General features: G+C 43.3%; 1 protein-coding gene across 2 annotated transcripts in view; it reads right to left on the reverse strand.

The window, feature by feature from the left end:
- slc7a14a (solute carrier family 7 member 14a) overlaps positions 1–22248 on the reverse strand; it is a 53260-nt gene that overhangs the window by 25878 nt on the left and 5134 nt on the right. Inside the window, exon 1 of one of the 2 annotated variants that reach the window (XM_060897947.1) lies at positions 21849–21888. The exons of the other annotated variant lie outside the window; for it this stretch is intronic. The gene's annotated coding sequence lies outside the window, so the exon portion shown is untranslated. Of the gene's footprint in view, positions 1–21848; positions 21889–22248 lie in introns of those variants that run through there. 2 annotated transcript variants of the gene reach the window in all.

Genomic DNA, 22248 nt, shown 5'->3' on the forward strand with positions numbered 1-22248 from the left:
CAGAAAAATTAGTTCATGCTTTCGTTCCCTCCAGGTTGGATTATTGTAATGCCTTACTGTCTGGATGTTCCAATAAGTGCATAAACAAGCTCCAGTTAGTTCAAAATGCAGCAGCAAGAGTCCTTACTAGAACTAGAAAATATGACCCCATCACGCCTGTCTTATCCACACTGCATTGGCTCCCAATCAAATTTCGTATTGATTATAAAATACTACTATTGACCTTTAAAGCACTGAATGGTCTCGCACCACAGTACCACAGCAAACTTCTGGTCCTCTATGACCCACCATGCCTACTTAGATCAAAAGGTGCAGGCTATCTGCTGGTACCTCGTATAGTGAAGGCTACATCAGCGGGCGGAGCCTTTTCTTACAAAGCCCCACAGTTATGGAACAGCCTTCCAAGTAGTGTTCGAGAATCAGACACAGTCTCAGTGTTTAAGTCTTGGCTGAAAACATATCTGTTTAGTCAAGCCTTGTGTTAATGGTGTTTATGAGGTAAAGGTGTAGATCTGGAGGGTCCTCAGACAGAGTGTTTTGGTAAACTGGGATGTATGGATGCTGTCAGTCCCCACTCGCTTGCTCACTCGAGTTTGTTGACGGTGCAGTGGCTGCTGCTTTATGTCCCGGGGCCCCTCATGCCTGTGTTACCTTCTGGCTCTCCCCTTTTAGTTATGCTGTCAGAGTTAGTTGCCGGAGTCCCTGCTTGTACTCAGTGCAATATGTATACTGCTCCCACTTGTTCAGGTGACATTGGGCATAACTAACAACCTGTGTCCCCCCCCCCCCAATCTGTCCCTCTGAGTTACATGTCGGTCCTGGGATCGAGATGCTGAACCTCTTCTGCTCCTCGGACCTGCCTGATCCATCCTGATGCCATATGTCTGGTTGGAGCCTCATCACATCGCTCCTGTGGAGGACGGCCCCATGTGGACAGTTGAAAGTCACACCTGGAGGACGCTCTGGACAATAACAGTAATGCTTTTATGGCTGAGGACTACAGTTGACTTGCTAACTTTAGGACTGCAGTTGTCATGAACAGTTTTGCACTCAAGTTTCCATCAATGAAGAGTTTATAACATCAACAAAGCTGTCTTCATGTTAAAACTGTTAATATTATAGTCAGGCTGTCTGTTGTTGCCCAGATGAGGTTGGGTTCCCTTTTGAGTCTGGTTCCTCTCGAGGTTTCTTCCTCATGTCGTCTGAGGGAGTTTTTCCTTGCCACCGTCGCCACAGGCTTCATCATTGGGGATAGATTAGGGATAAAATTAGCTCATGTTTTAAGTAATTCAAATTCTGTAAAGCTGCTTTGCAACAATGTTTATTGTTAAAAGCGCTATACAAATAAACTTGACATGACATATTGTTCTTTGTAAATATACACTCATTCTGAATTTCATGTCTGAAAACCGTTCCAAATAAGTTGTGCCAGGGGCATGTTTACTCCTGTTACATCATCTTTTCTTTCACAACACTCAGTAAGTGTTTGGGAACTGAGGACACTCATTGCTGATGTTTGAAATATTAAATTCTTTCTCATTTTTGCTCGATATACCACTTCAGTTTCTCAACAGTCAGGGTCTCTGTTGTCATATTTTGTGCTTCATAATGCACCACACATTTTCAATGGGAGGCAGGCAGGCCAGTTTAGCACCCGCACTCTTTTACTATGAAACCATGCTGCTGTAACACGTGCAGAATGTGACTTGGCGTCGTCTTGATGGAATAAATAGGGACATCTCTGAAAAAGACATTGTCTGGATGGAAGAATATGTTTCTCCAAAACCTATATGTACCTTTCAGCATTAATGGAGCCTTCACAGATGTGTAAGTTCCCCCTGGCATGGGCACTAACACACCCCCATACCATCACAGATGCTGGATTTTGAACTCAATTACATCATAATAAACACCACTACACATTAGTATATACCAGTACATACCTTAAGTGATGAACTGTGGTATTTGGGGCGGAGTCCTACTGTAATATGGCTAAGTTTTAATCAACACTCAGAGGATTAACTGAATGTTCTTCTCCTGGTTAATTAAGAGGAAACACTAGTGCAATGCATTGTGGGTATTCTGTACAGTAAGGTATTAGGCAGAGACCCGTCCACCCGTAAATTTGACGGGCAATTGCCGATTTCAACGGGCAAGTATACACACAGACGGATACTGAAACGGACGATAATGCCGAAAATTTTCGCACATGAATACTCCCACGTCATCCGATAAATCCAGTTATGTTCCGCCCACACACGGACTGGCCATCGGGAGTAGCGGGAGTTTTCCCGGTGGGCTGGTGGTTCAGCGTGGGCCGGCGGAGAAAAAAAAAAAAAAAACAGTTGCGCGCTGGCCTTTAATATGATAAGCAATGTTAACAGTTTCTTTAACAAACTGTTAACATTGCTTATTACAGTTGCGCGCTGGCCTTTAATATGATAAGCAATGTTAACAGTTTGTTAAAGAAACTGTTAACATTGCTTATCATATTAAAGGCCAGCGCACAACTGTTTTTTTTTTTTTTTCTCCGCTGGCCCACACTGAACCACCGGCCCACTGGGAAAACTCCCGCTACTCCCGATGGCCAGTCCGTGTGTGGTTCCGCCATCATTTACAAATCGTAAGAAACACAGTTTAATACGAAAAATACTGAAAACTTGAAATGAAAAATCAGAATATTTCATCGTTTCCGCCATTTTGGCCCGCACTGAATCTTGTAACATGCGGACTGAATAAATCGCGAATTCTGATTGGTCGAAAATTGCCAAACACCCTGCGTTGTAGTTTCCTCTTTCTTGGTGGGAGAACCGCATTTTTTTTTGCTGACTCACTCTTCTGGATCAAGATGAATCCCAACAAACGCCCCAAATTGAATGTGACAAAAACTGATTCGTTTTTCCACAAAAAGACAGAAAAGGTATGTGTGATACATTGATTAACAAGGGGGTTTCATTGGGGTATGGTAAAATAGAATACTGTTTTTTTTTTTTTTTTTTTATTAAATACTGTAACTAGATCAAAAGATTATATACAATTCATTGTTGTTTATTTTCTTTTCACTTTTGTTACCAAATCAAACACCATACATACATCTGATACATTCAGGAGTGAAACTGAAAAAAATACAAAGTAAAAATATGCAATATTTCTGATCAAAAATTACACGCCATTTCACCCTGAAAATGTCCTAGAATGCAGGAAATGAAGTCTAAATTTCAAAAATTTTCTGGGGGGCATGCCCCCAGACCCCCCTAGAGGGACTTCGCGCCTGCGGCGCTCGTCTTCGCACCTGCGGCGCTTATCAGGATTATATAAAATATTATTTTTGACTGGTAAATTTCTTTTTCTGCCTAATACCCTACTGTACAGTATAAAACTGTGTGTACGGTCTCAGGATGTTTTCAGTACGACTCCACCTCATGGTGTTTATCTTTAATGAATGCTTTATAAACAGCTCTTCATTTCCCTGCACTGCATTTTTGATGAATTATTGAAAGGAACAGCTGCTGTGGAGTCGACTGCAGCCACAGACTTCCATTTAATCATCACACGGCACTGTTTTTACCTGAGCTCTGAGAGTGTAAAATTCCTCCAGTATTTTATGTCTATATTCAGTAAATCACAGGTTGTTATGGCTGTGAATGACAAAGTGCTCTCCCAGTGTTGAAGGTAATAATCACGCACGCTGTGTTTACGGTCTCGCTGTAGCTTCGAGTTGATTTTAAATGTAAAGCAGCGCAGGCTGGAATTATTTCTTTACTCTCAAAGTCTCTTTTATGTGAAGCTTGGGCTCAAAAAATAAATAAACGGGGGGTTAATGTTTAATTATTTTGAAAACCCCATGCTAACCCATTTAACCATCTCTGCCTTTTCTCTGCCAATCTGTAACATTCTTTTCATACTGCTGATAATATAAATTACTCAGGCATTTTAACTAATTGATTTAGTATCAAGTGACTTGACTTGAGGCGGCACGGTGGTGTAGTGGTTAGCGCTGTCGCCTCACAGCAAGAAGGTCCTGGGTTCGAACCCCGGGTCCGGCGAGGGCCTTTCTGTGTGGAGTTTGCATGTTCTCCCCGTGTCCGCGTGGGTTTCCTCCGGGTGCTCCGGTTTCCCCCACAGTCCAAAGACATGCAGGTTAGGTTAACTGGTGACTCTAAATTGAGCGTAGGTGTGAGTGTGAATGGTTGTCTGTGTCTATGTGTCAGCCCTGTGATGACCTGGCGACTTGTCCAGGGTGAACCCCGCCTTTCGCCCGTAGTCAGCTGGGATAGGATCCAGCTCGCCTGCGACCCTGTAGAAGGATAAAGCGGCTAGAGATAATGAGATGAGATAATGAGATGAGACTTGACTTGATCATAGAGCCATCAATCACGTGACTCACTGATGGCTGAGCATAGCTGCGAGGCTGTGTTTCACATAAAACTTGAATTACAGGATTAATCATCTGCACAAACGTACACAAAAACAATGCAATGTGACATTATGCTGCACTGATCCGCAATATTTGTTGGACTGCCATACCAATGTTGATTATTTTCCTATAACAACAAGTCCCTAAGTGTTTTATTCCTCTTATATCACAGCAATTTTGCAATGATTACAGTTTGTTTATTTATTAGTGTCACATCAACGTCAGAAGCAGCGTCACACTACATCTCCCAGAGAGCAACACAGACTACAAACATGGCCACAACAAACTACAACACCCAAACTCTGTCACGTTCACAGTCACCATCCTACTGATCAAACACACGTAGAGTCAAAAATGAACGATATACACACAGGGTTTTTTTTTTGTCCGTCGTATCCGATGATGATGAGCAAAAGGATCTTGTCTTCCTTGGGTATACGACAGAGAGCCTCATCAAGTGATTGACAGAAGCGGTCCTTCACGTCATCCGTTTCTTAGCCAGAGGGATCCTGAGTGACATGAGTCTTTCGCTTATGCCAATCGGTGTTTCAGTGAGTCTTGGCAGGAGGCTATTTTTTATTGCAAGTCCTACACCATGCTGGTGTTATCCTCCTGCAGGGTATCCCTTCCAGAAGAAGGTGTAGGTGTCCTCCTTCAGGGAGCCTTCATCCAGGAACCTTGTCTCACTCAGAGCGGCAATGTCAATGTTATCGTGGTTGAGTTCCGCGGCAATGAGTGAAGTTCTTCGCTGAGGTCTTTCATCGTTGGCATCCAGCAGGATTCGAATGTTCCATGTTGCCAGTTTAAGAGGGACAGTTTTCTTGCATTTATTTCGACAGCAGAGTGGAATGTCCCGATAGGTGCAGTAGCCTATCCAGAATACTCTGAGTGGGCAATGTTTAGGCCACCTTTTCTAGGCCCTTCCCCACTTGGGGTGAGCAGTGTGGCTCCTAAATAGGGCTGCTCAGTCACACAGGGGTCTGCCGAGAGCAGCTGCCACTCAGCCCAGCTGCTGGTGACCATAAATAGCCCTGTGCCGCTGGCGTGCAGGGATCTGACTAGGAGCTCCCAGTGCATTCAAACCTGCTCCCGTCACCAGACACCCTATCGCCGCCAGACTTTCCGTTTCCGGTTGCTGGTCTCACCGAGGCAGAGGTGGATACCCGCGCAGAGACATTATTTAGAGTGCCATTGGGGGTGCGCATGTCCCAGCAGCACTTCTTCACTGTGAGTGGGTGGGACCTGGTGGCAAGGGAAAGCCCAAGACGACCAGCACTCTTCCACAGCTGCAGGAGGCTGCTGGAACTCCAGTCTTTCAGAGAACCGCCTGTCGCACGCCACCACACACGTTGCTTTTCTCTCAAGGTGTGCTCCCCTAGCCTTTGTCATCCTCAACTTACCCACAAGGTAGCGGGACAGTGGTTGGCCAATGCAGGGTGTGTCACTCCATGTGAGCCTGCGCATTTGACCTCTGGGGACCACTGTAGCTCCGAAGATCCCCTACAGTTTATTATGGGATGGGGTTGTTCACCCTATGCCCAACCCCCAACCTGGAGGACCAGGGATCATCTTAGTCTTAGACCCCTCGACCTGTCCAATATGATTGAATCTACAGCATAGCTCTCAGGGTCATCGAGACACGCAAGCCCCCATACCACGACAAGGTGATGATCCGGTGGAGGTGTATACACACACACACACACACACACACACACACACACACACAGTTTTTGACTCCTGCCTAGCCTACTTTACGCTATTTGCCAATCAGTTAATCTCCTGATTTTGTTGTATGTATTGAATTTGTTGCAAGGTTTTTTTTTTTCCAAATAAAGTTTTTGTGTACCTTGTGTCTATCCCTGACACCTGATGATAACAAATGAGACATCAGACTTTAAAGCTGTACTGTGCTTCAGATTTTTCGAGTGTCGATCATAAAAAGAATTTTCCTGACACCCAATTATTTTTGTTTAGTGACTGAAAGCTACTGAATTCAAATCACAGACTTCCAATTTTATTAGTTTTTTTAAATAGAACAATTAGTGACTTTAAAGCCACGTGCCCCTAAATTCTCCGCTATTTTTTCCTGCTTCACCATGACCCAATTCAAGATACTACGTCATGCATCACATGGTGGGCTTTCCCCGTTCATGCAAGGCATTGTGGGATACAAATTTGAAACAGGAGAGAAAAATGGAGGACATGAGTGTGCGAATGAAACGTGAAAGACCGACTACAGTAACGGAAAGCGAGAAGAAAAGACGTTATGTTATATACAAAGGAAAGGAAACGCAGGACCAAACTAATAAATATGGGCGCTCAGCGAGCACCTCGGTGTGATCAGCTGTTCGTTTAGCGACAGAATGATGGAACTGTCAGTGCACGCTCAAAGGGAAACCTGTAGATGGCAGTAATGCAACACTGTGGATGCCAGCTGCCATAAAACCCAAAAGAAGAAGAAGAAGGTAAACCTGCGCATGCGCACACGGACTTCCTCTGTCTGCTTGACTGCGCCAAGCGAGCGATTTCATGCACATTATTTGCTTTAATCCCCTCAAATTAAATAACTTCCCAGCCACAGAATGGCCTGATATTTTGTGAGATATTACAGAAATAAACAGATATCACAATCACCACATTTCAGAGGGAAATAAATTTCACCGATATTATGAAATCAAAAGGCCATCTCGCTTTAACCATTGTTTAACAGCTAAAACAGTTATCCCTTTACCAGCGTCTCTCGTTTCTCTCTCTGGATGTTAGTAAGACTTAAAAAAATAAATAAATAAACCCAAATTTTGTCTTGTTAGCAAGAAGCTAATATTTTACATTTCAGGCTTAACAAAAGTTATGTCAATATTTACATGAGCAAAATTTCTCCTATTCAGAGTCATAACTGTGTTATGCACATGCTTAAGTCAAATTTCGATTATTAAAATCACGTGTGTGTCGTTCATGTCTCAGAGTTTACCACAATTTTCTAAATTAGAAGCATCTGAAAAGGTTTCCTTCACATTCATTTGAACATTACCCCCAAAAAACTCAACATGAGACATGTTTAGTGATAATTTCACCCATTTCCACCGGCGGAAAAAGTGAAATTTCATTGAAACCTCTGTATCAGACACAATCCTGAGTTTCTCGCTTATAAAGTTAATACTTTGTGGCCGTTCAAGTGAAATTTTCATGCAGATTTTTTTTCAACAACCCCAAATCAGAAAAAGTTGGAACAGTGTGGAAAATGCAAATTAAAAAAAGAAAGCAGTGATTTTAATGTACTTTGACTTGTATTTCACTGCAGACAGAATGAACCTGCGCTATCTCATGTTTTGTTGGTCAGCTTCATTTCATTTGTTTATATCCATCCATTCCTGAGCTTCAGTCCTGCAATAAGTTCTAAAAAAGTTGGGGTGGGGAAATTTAGGGTGAGTAATGAGGTACAACAATTAAATAATGATGTGATGTGAAACAGGTGACTGTAATCATGATTTGGTACAAAATCAGTCTCCAGGAAAGGCCGAGTCTTTGAGGAGTAAAGATGAGCCAAGGACCTCCAGGTTATCAACAAATGCATGAGAAAATTATTGAAATGTTTAAAAGCAATGTTCCTCAAAGAAAGATAGGAAGGGATTTGGATATTTCACCCTCTACGGTGCTGAATATCATTAAACCATTCAAGGAATCTGGAGGAATTTTGGTGTGTAAAGGGCTCAAGCCTAATCTGAACCCCCGTGATCTCTGATCCCTCAGACGGCATCAAGAACCGTCATTCATCGACAGCTGATAGAACCACATGGGCTCAGGATTACTTTGGAAAACCTTTAGAGATGAAAGTGGAGCAAAGAAAAAAATCCTGAACTTTTGAAAGTCAAACTAAGATGGGGGGGGGGGGGGGGGGTCAGGGGGCTATGTCCCTGGAAAAAAATTTTAATTACATAACATGCAAAACCCTGCATTTTAGTACTTATTTTCACTAAAGGGGGGGAGGGCAGGGGGGTGTCCGAGCAGAATCTGTGGCAGGGGGCAGAGGGGGGAGGAGGGGCAGAACAGGGAGGGAGTTGAGCCTCCTGACCGCCTGGTGAAAGAAACTGTCCTTGAGCCTGCTGGTTTTGGCCCGGAGACTCCGCAGTCTCCTCCCCAACGGCAGCAGGCTGAAGAGGCTGTGAGATGGGTGGGTGGAGCCACCTGCAATCCTGATGGCTTTGCGGGTGAGACGGGAGTTATAGATATCCATTAGAGAAGGGAGAGAGACACCAATGATCCTCTCAGCTGCTCTCACGATGCGCTGCAGAGTCTTGCAGCAGGGCACGGTGCAGGCGCCGTACCACACGGTGATGCAGCTGGTCAGGATGTTCTCGATGGTGCCTCTGTAGAATGTGTGCATGATGGGGGCCGGGACTCTTACTCTCCTCAGTTTGCGGAGGAAGTACAGATGCTGTTGGGCTTTTTTGGCCAGTGATGCGATGTTGTTGCTCCAGGACAGGTCTTCAGAGATGTGCACACCCAGAAACTTGGTGCTGCTCACCCTCTCCACTGCAGCACCGTCGATAGATAGTGGAGCATGCTGGGTGTGCGCTCTCCTGAAGTCCACAACAATCTCCTTCATCTTCTCCACATTCAGGCAGAGATTGTTGTCCTTGCACCACAAGGCCAAGCGGCTCACCTCACTCCTGTAGATTGTCTCATCGCCATTGTTGATGAGACCCACCACAGTCGTGTCATCCGCAAACTTAATGAAGAGTGAAGAGGAGGGGGCTCAGCACACATCCTTGGGGGGCCCCCGTGTTCAATGTGATGGTGCTGGAGGAGTTGCTGCTAAGCCGCACAGTCTGTGGTCTCCCCGTCAGGAAGTCCAGCAGCCAGTTGCACAGGGAGGTGTTGAGTCCCAGCTGGTCCAGTTTATGGATGAGCTGCTGAGGAATGATTGTGTTGAATGCTGAGCTAAAGTCTATGAACAGCATTCTGACGTACGAGTCTTTTGTCTCCAGGTGGGTGAGGGCTGAGTGGAGGGCAGTGGAGATGGCGTCATCGGTCGAACGGTTGGACTGATATACAAACTGGAAAGGGTCCAGGGCGGGGCGGAGGGCAGACTTGATATGCCTCATGACTAGCCGCTCGAAGCACTTCATGAGGATGGGAGTGAGTGCGACAGGGCGGTAGTCATTGAAGCAGGAGGGAGACGGCTTCTTCGGGACCGGGATGATGGTGGTGGCTTTGAGGCATGTGGGGACAACAGCCTGGCTCAATGAGATGTTGAAGATGTCTGTAAAGACATCTGTGAGCTCCTCGGCACAGTCTCTCAGGACACGACCAGGAATGTTATCAGGACCCGGGGCTTTTCGTGCATTTGTCGTCCTGAGAGCTCTCCTCATGCTGTCTGGGGACAGCGTCAACACCTGGTCGCCGGGAGGTGGTGGGGTCTTCTGTGCCATGGTGCTGTTGTCTGCCTCAAAGCGAGCGAAGAAGTCGTTCAACTGATTCAGCAGAGATGTGGAGTTATCACAGGTCTGCAGCGAGGGCTTGTAGTCTGTGATGGTCTGAATCCCCCGTCACAGGTTCCTGGTGTCTCTGCTGTCGTTGAAATGGTCAGCAATGTACCTGGAATACTGTCTCTTGGCCACCCTGATGCCTCGTGACAGGTTGGCCCTAGCTGTCCTCAGGCCCACCTCGTCCCCAGCTCTGAAGGTGGCGTTCCGAGCCCACAGGAGCCTGTGGACTTCCCCTGTCAGCCATGGCTTCTGATTGGCCCGAATGAGATGGTTCTGGTGACTGTAACATCATCCATGCACTTCCTCATGTAGGCAGTGACGGTCTCCGTGTACCCTTGGAGATCTGTGATGTTGCTGTAGGTGGCCGCCTGTCTGAACATGCTCCAGTCAGTGGTGGAAAAACAGTCCTGGAGTGCCTCTGAGGACCCCTCTGGCCACACACGTACCTGCTTTGTAGCTGGTTTGGTGACTTTAACCAGCAGCCTGTATGCTGGCATTAGCATAACAGTGGAGTGATCTGAAAACAATACTGTTAAAAAGTAAAGGTCTGTTAGAGTTTCTAAAGCTTTCAGGTTTCAATGTTGGGGACATTGATAAACGAGGCTCAATCTTTTAGTAGAGTTGTGTGTTTGCATAAGCTAACGTGAACTAAAAATTTCCAATTCATATTTATGTGAGTTGAAGCCAATTGTTTACATTAGTTCGTATTGTCTGTAAATTTAAACACACCAATGAATACCAAATTTCTCATGTAAATCAGGGGCGTAGAGTGTGTGTGTGTGTGTGTGTGTGTGTGTGTGTGTGTGTGTGTGTCACACACTGACTGGCAGCCTGAGTGCATTATGTAACTAAAAATAATTCCCATTGCTAGTTTTAGGCAGCTTAGAAACCGGCTCTTCCATTATTGCTGTTTCTTCCACGTTTTCTTGATGTTGTGTTCTAGAAACGGCACTAAAACTTTGCTTCGAAATCACAAAATGCAACTTTGATGGAAAAATCTCATCTCTCATCTCGTCATCTCTCGCCGCTTTATCCTGTTCTACAGGGTCGCAGGCAAGCTGGATCCTATCCCAGCTGACTACGGGCGAAAGGCGGGGTTCACCCTGGACAAGTCGCCAGGTCATCACAGGGCTGACACATAGACACAGACAACCATTCACACTCACATTCACACCTACGCTCAATTTAGAGTCACCAGTTAACCTAACCTGCATGTCTTTGGACTGTGGGGGAAACCGGAGCACCCGGAGGAAACCCACACGGACACGGTGTTAGGACTTGGACTATCTTGGCCTCTAGAGGCCGCTATTATTTCTTTTTGTTGTCATGTTTGTTTTGACTGCTAGAGGCCGCTATTGTTTCTGTGTGTTGTGTTTTGTTTTGACAGCCATGTGCCTTTTGTTTTTCCATGTGCCTTGTGCCCCGCCTAGTCCTCATTATTATCACCTGTGTTCTATTTAGTTTTGTGTATTTATACTCCCTCAGTTTGGCCTCTCGTCACGGAGTCTTTGTGCTGTGATGGTTATCATTAGCAACCTCTGTTCTGTGGTCCTTGCCTATGTCTTTGTGGTTTTTTGTACTTTGCTTTCTTGTGGACTTTTTGGACTTTGTATTTACTGTTTGGGATCTTCTGAGCATTTGGTTTTTTGCCCCTTCTTTTCTGATTTTTGGGCTTTTGTTTTGGCTTTGAACTTTTGGATTTTTATTTTTTCCTGTGTATCTTCTGAGCGTTTGGATTATACTTTTGTTTTTGCCTTGGATTTTGAATATTGTAAATAAACTGTTTTTTCTACTCTACTTTCGCCTCACTCCTCTGCACTTGAGTCATTCCCCTGGTGGCCTAGTGGGGGTTTGCTGGATTACTACACCAGTGACCCGGGTTCGATTCCCAGCAAAACCCTAACACATGTGGAGAGCATGCAAACTCCGCACAGAAAGGCCCTCGCCGGCCACGGGGCTTGAACCCGGACCTTCTTGCTGTGAGGCGAGATGGACAAATATATATAATAAATTGCTTACCTCTCTTCATGTCGAAAGAAGGAGGAAAGTTTTGCTTGTTTTGACACGGCGAATTAATAACACAAGAGGAAATACTTGTAATTCGCAACTAAAAAGACTGCAGCTACACTGGCAGCTTGAACATGCTTTCTAGTGCGATTGTGTTGCGCTTGCGCAGAACGGTGTCAGTCCTGCGTGCCTTAGCTCGTGCACCTGAAGGCGCACCTTGGGCGCGCGCGCCTAACGAGCTCTGGCACGCACGCTGTTAACAAAGAACACCTGTCTTTAATCAATGAACTATGTTTAGGCTATTTAAGGACCGCACCCATGCAAGGACTTGGCGCGAAGTATTACGCCGCGTCTAGGAACATGAAAAATCCGAAAAATAAATTTCTCCATTTGGGAAACCGGAGATTTTCAAGAGTTTTGTCAAATATCCAGATTTCCAGGTAAATCCAGAAGACTTTCATCTATAAACCTTTATCAAGCTACAATACAGAGTTACACCCACAAACACCAGTTAAAACTTTACTGTGCTAAAAGGAAGCCTTATGTTAACCGTGTTCAGAAGCGCCATTGATTTCTCTGGGCTCAGAGGCGTCTGGGACGGACCATCACAGTTTGGAAATGTGTATTGTGGTCAGATGAATCAGTATTCCAGGTCTTTTTTGGAAGAAATGGATGCTGTGTGTTCCACAGCAAAGAGGAAAAGGGCCATCTAGACTGTTAGCAGGAATAAGCCCAAAAGCCAGGGTGTGTCATGGTATGGGGTTGGGTCAGTGCCCTTGGCGAAGGTAACTTACACTTCTGTGATGGAGCATTAATGCAGAAAAGTCCACTGAGATTTTGAAGCAACATCTGCTGCCTTCAAGGCGACGTCTTTTCCAGGGAGATTTCAACAAGACAGTGCAAAACCACATTCTGCACACATTACAAAGGCGTGGCTGTGCAAGAAGAGGGCGTGTCCCCTCTGTCCCCAATAGAGAATGTGTGGAGAATTTAGAAATGATAAATATGACAGTGACGACCCCGAACTTGTACACACCTTAAGACCTGTTTACAGGAAGAACGGGACAAAAATGAAACACTTCATCACTTGGTGTCTCCAGTCCATAAACATCTTTTCAGTGTTGGGAGAAGGAACGGGAATGTTAGAAAGTGGGAAATGCTTTACTGCCACTACTGTTTTTTAAATGTGTTCAAGACTCAGAACTGAAATAAGAGTTTATTTTGGAAAAAAAACAACCAATAAAATTCATGAAGTAAAATATCAGATACTGTTCTGTTGGATTGTTTTGAGTTTAATACAGGTCAAAGATTATTTAGAAATCATTGTTTTCAGTTTTATTATCAAATTCAACATACTGTGCCAATCTTTTTCTGATTTGGGGTTGGAGTTTCCAACACTGTTGAAATGTAATCCCAAATGATAACAGCTTCCAGCGTTTTATAGCAATAAAGGAAAAACATTTAGTCTGGATTCATGCTTGAGACTCACATCTCAGCTACACATCAGAGCCAAGCATTTAAACCTGATTTGGTGCAAAACAGGAAGTTGTCACACAAGAACACACACAATATTAAGTGATCAGAAGGATTTTTAGGATTTGAGGAACGCTGTGGTAATCGGTAAAGAACTCTCAGAAGTTATGAAGGCTGAAACGTTGTCGTCTTCCTCCTCTTCAGGTGTGACATCCTCCTGTTCTCAGAGTTTGATCCTCAGCTTTTTCACAGTTGATCAAACAGCAAACACATCCGCTAAAACTCCACACAGAAACCTCAGCAGAGAAAGAAACCTTTTTTCCCCCACTTATTCCCGTTAGCCTATAGAGATGTTTTTCTGCCGATCTTCATGCTTCCTCTGAGTCGAGACACTGCTTCATAACTTAACAAAGTGAGCTCAAATAGCAAATTTCATTAGACGTCCATTTCCTGAAAGAAAACCTGCAGCTCAAGACACAAATAGTGCTGCAGCTTTAAAGGAGAACTGAAGGCAATTTTTTTATTATCAAAATTCTACTTCTCATGTTATTAAATATCGGAATGCATGTTTGATCGCTATTTTGTCGCTGCTATAGCAAGTTCTGAGTGTGAAATATGCTCTGTAATATATCAGTCCATATGTCAAAGCAACGGCCATAAATGCGATTCGCTGAGACCTGTGCGAGACATCGTAGGACGGAAGTAAAACGTACAGCGCAAATCAAAGTGACCGACATCTGCCAACGTTCCCTGTGTCTGAAATCGCTCACTCGTTCACTACTCCCTACTCCCTACACAGGGAATTACTATAGACCCCTTCGCATGTTTGTAAACAAACCGACTGTTGCCAGGATGCACGCGCAGCCTGGACTCAGAAACAATGGCGCTGCCCATAGACCGGCATTATGAGCTGTCAGATTATGCAAAACAATTGTCATTACAAGATCGAGAATGCTACATAAATAAGTTAACTCTAACAAGTGGACATCGCCTACCGGATCCGTATTTAATTAAAGAGTGGACGGGCGATGTTAGTAAGTTCCCTGGTATACAATGGCCAGATATATACTCCTACCTTATTGACAAGACTTCAGTGTACACCCACGAAAAACTTCGTGCCTACAAGTCTTTAGACGCATATGATTATGTTATGTGCGGGCATGTACAACTTGATTAACAATGGGACATTCATATTCATTTTGTTTTAATCAAATGATGCCAGTGATGTGATGGCAATGTGGCTTTAGCTACAACAGCAAATCCCAACACTAAACAGCAATTTGCAGGAGGTGATGGCATGAAAGGAATGATAGTGTAAAGAGTGCAGCTAAGAGAAATCAGAGCTGCGTAAAAAGCGAGAGGCAGAGAGCAGAAATGAAACTGAACGGGGCGGGAGCTAGGGTAGAGCAGTCAACGTAAGTTGGCATTTAGAGTGAGGGCACACAATTTTACCTTTCCATCCTTGCTTTAAAATTGTGATTTTCGGCATACACAAATAATGATGGCACAAAATCTGGACTGCTTGAGTCAAGCGAGACCTCTCCTACAAACAAAATTGCATGCAAAGCTAAGTTAACATGCTAACAATATTCATTACATTGTGTAACTATGACCCAGCTAATCAGACAAACGTTACCAAAGTATTTTGCTACATCAATAAACGAAGACTAGAAAGAATAAAAAAGAAAGATTTAATAAATAGCCTGATCTTACCTGTGATGAAGTGGGCACTGCAAACCCACGCATTTTTGATGGCGCTTTCATCCCAGTCTACACGTTTGATGGCTTGTAGCCGTAGACGTCGGCGATTTTTTTGGAATGGGTGAGATCCTGCTGGAATTCTGAACATTTTAACCCCATCACTGCTACGATTCTGACACCCGACAACACAACAACTAGGCATTTCTGAGTCTTTTTTTGGGTCCAGGCTGCGCGCGCAATTTCTGCTTACATATGAATGACGTTTACTGCGAAGGGGTCTATATAGAGGACTATACAGTGAGCTCATTGGTAAAATGTAAAAACTCTTTCGGACACTAGTCCGTCGCGCTGGTATTTACGTCATTACTGTCGCACAGTTAAAACGTGCCAGATCAGTCGGCTGGTGGGTTTCAAAATAATAAATACACGCGTGTGTTTCTGTGATAAATCCATATTATACTGAGCGCATTTCACACATTAATCAATACAAAGTACCTGCAGCTTTCAGTTCTTTTAAATCAAGGCTGAATCCTTTCTTCTTCGCCGCGGCCTTTTATTACATCACATCTGAGACTTTTAATTTGATTTCTTTTAGCGCGACCGCAGTGCATGATGGGATATATCGCTTTGGTATGTGACCATCGTTGTTCACTGCTTTTCGTGATGCATTGTGGGATACTCTGAGTGCACTATATAGGGTGTAAATAATCCTCACTAAGGTTTCGGACAGCACTACAAAATGGCGTCCTCGCTATAAAGTGCCCTATATAGTGAGTAGGGAGCGATTTCGGACACAGGGGTCGTCAAAAGACGCCCGCGCCCGCTTTCGAATACTGATGTGATCAAGCTGGAAGTTTTGTTTGTTTTGATAGCGATCAGGAAAGTTTGAAAAAAGTCGGCAGTAATCGTCATTTAAACTCGGTTTTGTGCAATATTTCGTTTGGAAAACAGTTTTCAAAATGGCGGCACTGACCCCTGGCTGACGCTTCACGTTTCGAAGTCTTGCAAAAGTCTCGTGAAGATCGCGCGGATAAGCGACGCCTGCCGTGGACCAAACGAACTAAATTCAACACGGCTAAAAACCGAACAGGCCGATAAGTATAATATTTAATTGCAATTAATTGCCAATACGAGTCACGATATAAGGTTACTAAAACCCAAAACGTAATTGAATAACACGTTGATTAAGAAGTAAAACAAGTTTAAAAATGACTTCAGTTCCCCTTTAACAAACATTTCAGCCCCTAAAATATCTCTTAGTATCTGTGTTTAGTTCCAATGTGTTTCAGTCCTTGCTTTACACACATGATGGCATCATATCGGTCTGATTCACAACTGGCTCAGCACCATCACAAGACAAATAAAATCAGGAAATTCTGATTTTTTTTTTCTGTCATGTGTTAAGAGCTGAGAAATCAAGAGGCTTTCAAGCATCTAACACTGCAGAGTCTCTTACTGTACATAGGGCGGGACCAGGGGCGTGGCCTGGATGATGACTGACAGCTTAACGATGGACTCAAAAGAGGAACTAATGCTGCACTGCTGCTTATTACAGATTCAAAGGCCTTCCTTATAATGGAAACGTCTCACCTTAGTGATTCGATTCTTATGAATCACCCATTTAAGTGAATCATACTTCAAGAATTTTAATTTCTTTGATTCAGCATCAGGATACAGTGTGGACTCCTGGATCTGCTGTACAAAGGCGTGTACTCTTAAAGGTTCCAGAAAAGGTTCTTTATCGCCGTGTCAGAGAAGAACCATTATTGGTTCCTTAACGTACTTTTCAGTAAATGATTCCCACGATTAACTGAATCATTTTCCACTACAAGTTTCACAAAAAGGAATTCTAATTTTGATTTTCTGTGGCACTAACAGGAAACACTTCTTTATGGAACCTAAAATGGTTCTTCTCTTACTGGCACGGGTCGATAGAACACTGTGTCACACTGAATCAAACGAATTAAACATTCTTAAAGTTCAATTCACTTAAATGGGCGATTTGTATAAATCAGTTCACTAAAGTGAGTCATGACTCACCGCGAGTCCATCAGTTCCATAAATCCTTTGATTGCATTAGTGTGTGGACACAGCGTCAGTGACGTGCATCACCCCAGAGGTGAGTCACACCTGATTATGAATCAGCTTTCAACAATAAACCTGCACACAAACATATTCTGGGTCAATCTCAGCTAAACGCAACACTAATCACTGCTTCCTGCTGTGCAGAAGGTCCTCAGTGACCACAGTTGCGTACTGATGCTTTAAAACCAGCAGAAATCTAGTTTCCATGTGGGAGTAACTGTAATAAATCCTAATCCATGGAGATTTACAGTAAAATGGGATTGACTGAGTGGCTAATTTACCCACAGAGTCCAATTAGCATTTACTGCATCCATAACGAAGGAAAAAGAATCACGTTAAACTCATACAGGAAATCTGTGAGCGAGACTTTCTAACCAGCTCACTCTTATTCGGTAATACTAGCTTATTAGAAATGGTAGGACGATGTGTGGGTGTGTCCAAATTAGTATATTCATGCATATTTATAAACCTGTCTTTCTCAGTTCAGGTGAAGGTGTCGAGATGCTTAAAATTCATCAATACAGATTAATTTTTTTTTGACAAAAATATATTTAATGGTTTGAAATGTAAACGGGGTGTGTGATGTGACAGAAATATCACACCACGATACCTGAAAATACTTCTACTATAGACCCCTTTCACATGACGTCACCGCGCCGCGAGATTTTGTTAGGCGCCATATTGGAAGACCAAGTACATGCACTCACAATATAAAACAAAGTACGAGTGAGAGTAAAGTGACACGATGGATGATAATTCGGGTTATGTGAGTACATTACCAGCTGCAGAAAGGGCACGGTATGTGGAGAAACTGGCTGTGATTGATGGGTTTGACCCATATGATAAGACTCGGGGCAAGGGAGAATGGAAACATAAGGAGGACCGGACACCAATTCTGCCATCTGTTTGCTACCCAGACATTGTAAACTATTTGTTGTTTACACCCAGTGCCTACACTCAGTGTTCGAACTATGCCGATATTTTCAGGGGGCCCCTTTTTTTCCCTTGGGGGGGGGGGGGGGGGGGGGGGTGCTTGCTCTTGTCTCAGAGCGCGGATCTCCAAACACATGAGAAGCCTATCTTACGCACATATCACGCGGACTCCACACACGCATCGCGTCTGAAGTCATAACTCATCAGGGGAAATCGTGTCCACATTGGCATGTTCAAAAAACAACCTCGCGTCAACAATGATACCACACGCAAGAACAAAAAAAACAGTCAGGCTACTCAACAACCAACCTGGCAGCAGCGAGCAAGCCCCAAACCATCCTAAATTATTATTATTATTATTAAATTGTAGAAGTCTGGGAGGCTTGCTCCTCATACAGTTATCAACTTGGGGCCAATTTAGCATGTTTTAAATCTGAATTTCTTGCGTTTGCTTACCTCAAAGTGTCCGCAGATCATGCACAGACTTATCCATTATATCCACAGTTTTTTGCCAAGTCTCACACAGGTTTCTTTCAAGTCTACTGTTGGGCCAATAAATCATAAATAAAACAGCTCAGATTTGTTTGTTTAAGTCGTTTGCCACTCCACTTTATTCTCGTGGGTTCACATACCGCTGCCGTTATTTCCCCCTAATCACGAGTTTGTTGGTCTTCCAAAATGGCGCAGGGTCTGTTTACTTCCGGTTTCGGGTGACGTCAGTGAAAGGGGTCTATATTTACGTATTATGATATTTAGTTTTGCGTAAACACACACACACACACACACACACACACACAGTCTATTTAGCCCTTGTTGCTTTCACTATGAGCATCAAAAGAAGACCTGTGTGTGTGTGTGTGTGTGTGTGTGTGTGTGTGTGTGTGTGTGTGTGTGTGTGTATAATCTTGCGTATGAATAATTTAGAGATGATATTTCACTCACTGATGATAAAGCGGCTCATTAAAATACACAGATGGACAGATAGCTCATGATGACAAAGAGAGGAGAACATTACACTAAACTGTACTTTTCCTTCCCCCTGGTGTGGCACTCTCGAGTCTACACCTTCTGTCGGGTGAACAGGTCTAATGTGGGACTTTTTAAGTGTAATTCACCCAAATAAAATATACTGTAATAATAATTGAAGTGTCCCACATTATGGCAGTTCACTGTAGCTTTAGAATGTGTTTTTAAAATGATTGAAGACACACAAGCGGACCATAAGGACCAGGATAGAACCTTTAATTAGCTTCTAGAGGTATACTGTACAACACTACATTAAATAGTTATTCCATAAAATCGAGTCGTACATGAGCTGAAAGGCGACGAGGCACGTAGCACCGAGTCGTCTATAATCCATGTACGACAAGATTGAGTGGAATAACTGTTCTATTCTATCCACATTCACTGGATTTGGAGAAATGAAGCATTTTTATTTTTTGCAAATTCAGTCAATAAAAACTTTATACAAAATGTCTGACAAAATAATTTCCGCTTAGAATGTAAACAAACTGGCAAAATGACAGGAGCAATTTGTGAAAAATATGATAATTCTTGAAAATTCATAAGAAAAAGATATGATATATTACCATCAAATACTTTTCCATATTTTGTTGCTTTTTTATGGTATTTTGGGGGATTTTGTTTTCGAGTAGAGTTTTTATTTCATCCTCGGTTGGTTCAGCAACACTTTGTTTTTCTCTCCTCACGGCATATGAGCTGATATCCTAGTAGTAGAGTAGCCAATCAGAGCATGTGATTGCTCATATCCAGTGAATGTGAATAGAATAATAAAATATACCCCTTCACAGGTGTACACTTCAAAAGTTCCACCCCTTGGAAACAGGAAAAGTGCAGTTTAATCTATCCATCCATCATCTGTAGCCGCTTTATCCTGTTCTACAGGGTCGCAGGCGAGCTGGATCCTATCCCAGCTGACTACGGGCGAAAGGCGGGGTTCACCCTGGACAAGTCGCCAGGTCATCACAGGGCTGACACATAGACACAGACAACCATTCACACTCACATTCACACCTACGCTCAATTTAGAGTCACCAGTTAACCTAACCTGCATGTCTTTGGACTGTGGGGGAAACCGGAGCACCCGGAGGAAACCCACGCGGACACGGGGAGAACATGCAAACTCCACACAGAAAGGCCCTCGCCGGCCACGGGGCTCGAACCCAGGACCTTCTTGCTGTGAGGCGACAGCACTAACCACTACACCACCATGCCGCCTGCAGTTTACTCCCTTTTTTGTTTATTTATTTACGAGGCATGGTCATCATGGTGGATGACACTGAGCCTCAGCTCGGTATTTTTGGAAGTGTTTAGGTTTATTATAATTTTACCGGTCATGCAGAATCTCCAGGTGTCAAACTCAGTATAGAAACAGCTTTATATTATATATAAATATAGACACGAGTGTTTTGCTGGGAAACATGTGACTGGTATTTTTCATATGAACTGCATCTGGGACATTGAGTAACATATTTTCCAAAATCTTCACTCGTGAGGAAATCGATGAATTGTTGTGATAAATTTGGGGACTTTTTGTTTGTGAATGTGTCGATATAATAAAAAGAAAATCACACGTTGACTTGAAGATATGAAGTTTATCTTCTCGTGTTGAAAAATATTTTCACTTGTTCACTTCACTCGCTCGTGATATACTGTATGTTCACCACTTGAAGATAAACTTCACATCTTCACACCACGTCATATCCTCTATATATTAAACCATAGCATATCGTATTGCACCGTATTATATCAAACTGTACTGTATCATACACAACCATGTTGTATCGAACCGTGTCATACTGTGTTGAACTGTATCGTATTGTCTCATATCAAACCATGTTGTATCCTATCAAACCGTACTGTAACAAACTGTATCATATCGTATTGAATCGTACCATATTGTATCAAACTGTTTCGTATTGAACCATGTTGTATTATAGTGAACCATGACGTATCCTATTGAACCATATTGTATCGAACTGTATCATATTGAACTGTATCATATTGAGCCATCATATCGTATCAAATTGTATCATATCGAACTGTATCGTATCAAACTGTATCGTATCAAACCATCATATCGTATCAAACTGTACTGCATTGAACCGTGTCTTCTCGTACCAAATCCAACCATATAATATTGAACCATATTGTACCATACTGCAGCAGATTCAATTGTATTATAAAATATCGAGATAAAAATCGTAGTGTATCATATCAGTGAACACAGCAGAGATTAGACATGAGCGGTCATTGTGCTACACGTCCAGCATGAAACAGATCACGTTTCTGCAGTATGGACCTCACAATAATTTCAATCCTTGCTACAGTCACACATGCATGGATTTTATTTACTAATCCCTCAATTAATTATGCAATTACCAGATGCATTAATTCAGTTAGTATGCATTTAAACAACAACAACAACCAAACTGAAAAACAGCAGTTTAATAATGTGCATGAATAAACAGATCAAGATGGCACAAATACTTCAAAATGGCACTGCACTACTGGCAGCCTGTTACAGCAGCTCCAGTGAACGTCTTGAGTTTGTTTGTATTTTCTGTCACGTACTTATTTGTCAAAACACTTCATTGGTAAAACTTTTGCATAATGCAATAATGGATACTGTGTGGCTGAACCAATTTCTTCTTATTTCCTGGCACTTCTAACTTTTGTTATGCCAGGCCACCAAGCCAATGGGTGTGGGAGTATTGTTTTACCTCTGTAACCAGCTGATAGTGCTCTCCGAACCCACTTTGCTGCATGGAGTAAGACCCCAAATCCCAGACGAGTTGAAGAGGAGACACCAGGGAAGCAGGGCCTGTACCATACGGAGAGCAAGAAGGATGAAATCAAACCATTTTTTCCCTTAATTGTAATGGGGAATGTGAAACCCCTGGCAAATGAGATGGATGAGCTGGGACGCTGACGAGGAGACAGCAGGAATATTGGGAATGCAGTATCACCTTTTTCAGTGGGACATGGCTGCAGGAACATATTTCAGACTCCAACTCCACCAGCCCTGGCTTTCAGACTGTACAGGCTGACAGAGATTGCAGACTAAGCAGTAAGAAGAAAGGAGGGGGATTGCAGAGCTTGTGAACAACAGATGATGGAATC

The sequence above is a fragment of the Neoarius graeffei genome, chromosome 17, assembly GCF_027579695.1.
Source record: "Neoarius graeffei isolate fNeoGra1 chromosome 17, fNeoGra1.pri, whole genome shotgun sequence".
NCBI lineage: Eukaryota > Metazoa > Chordata > Actinopteri > Siluriformes > Ariidae > Neoarius > Neoarius graeffei.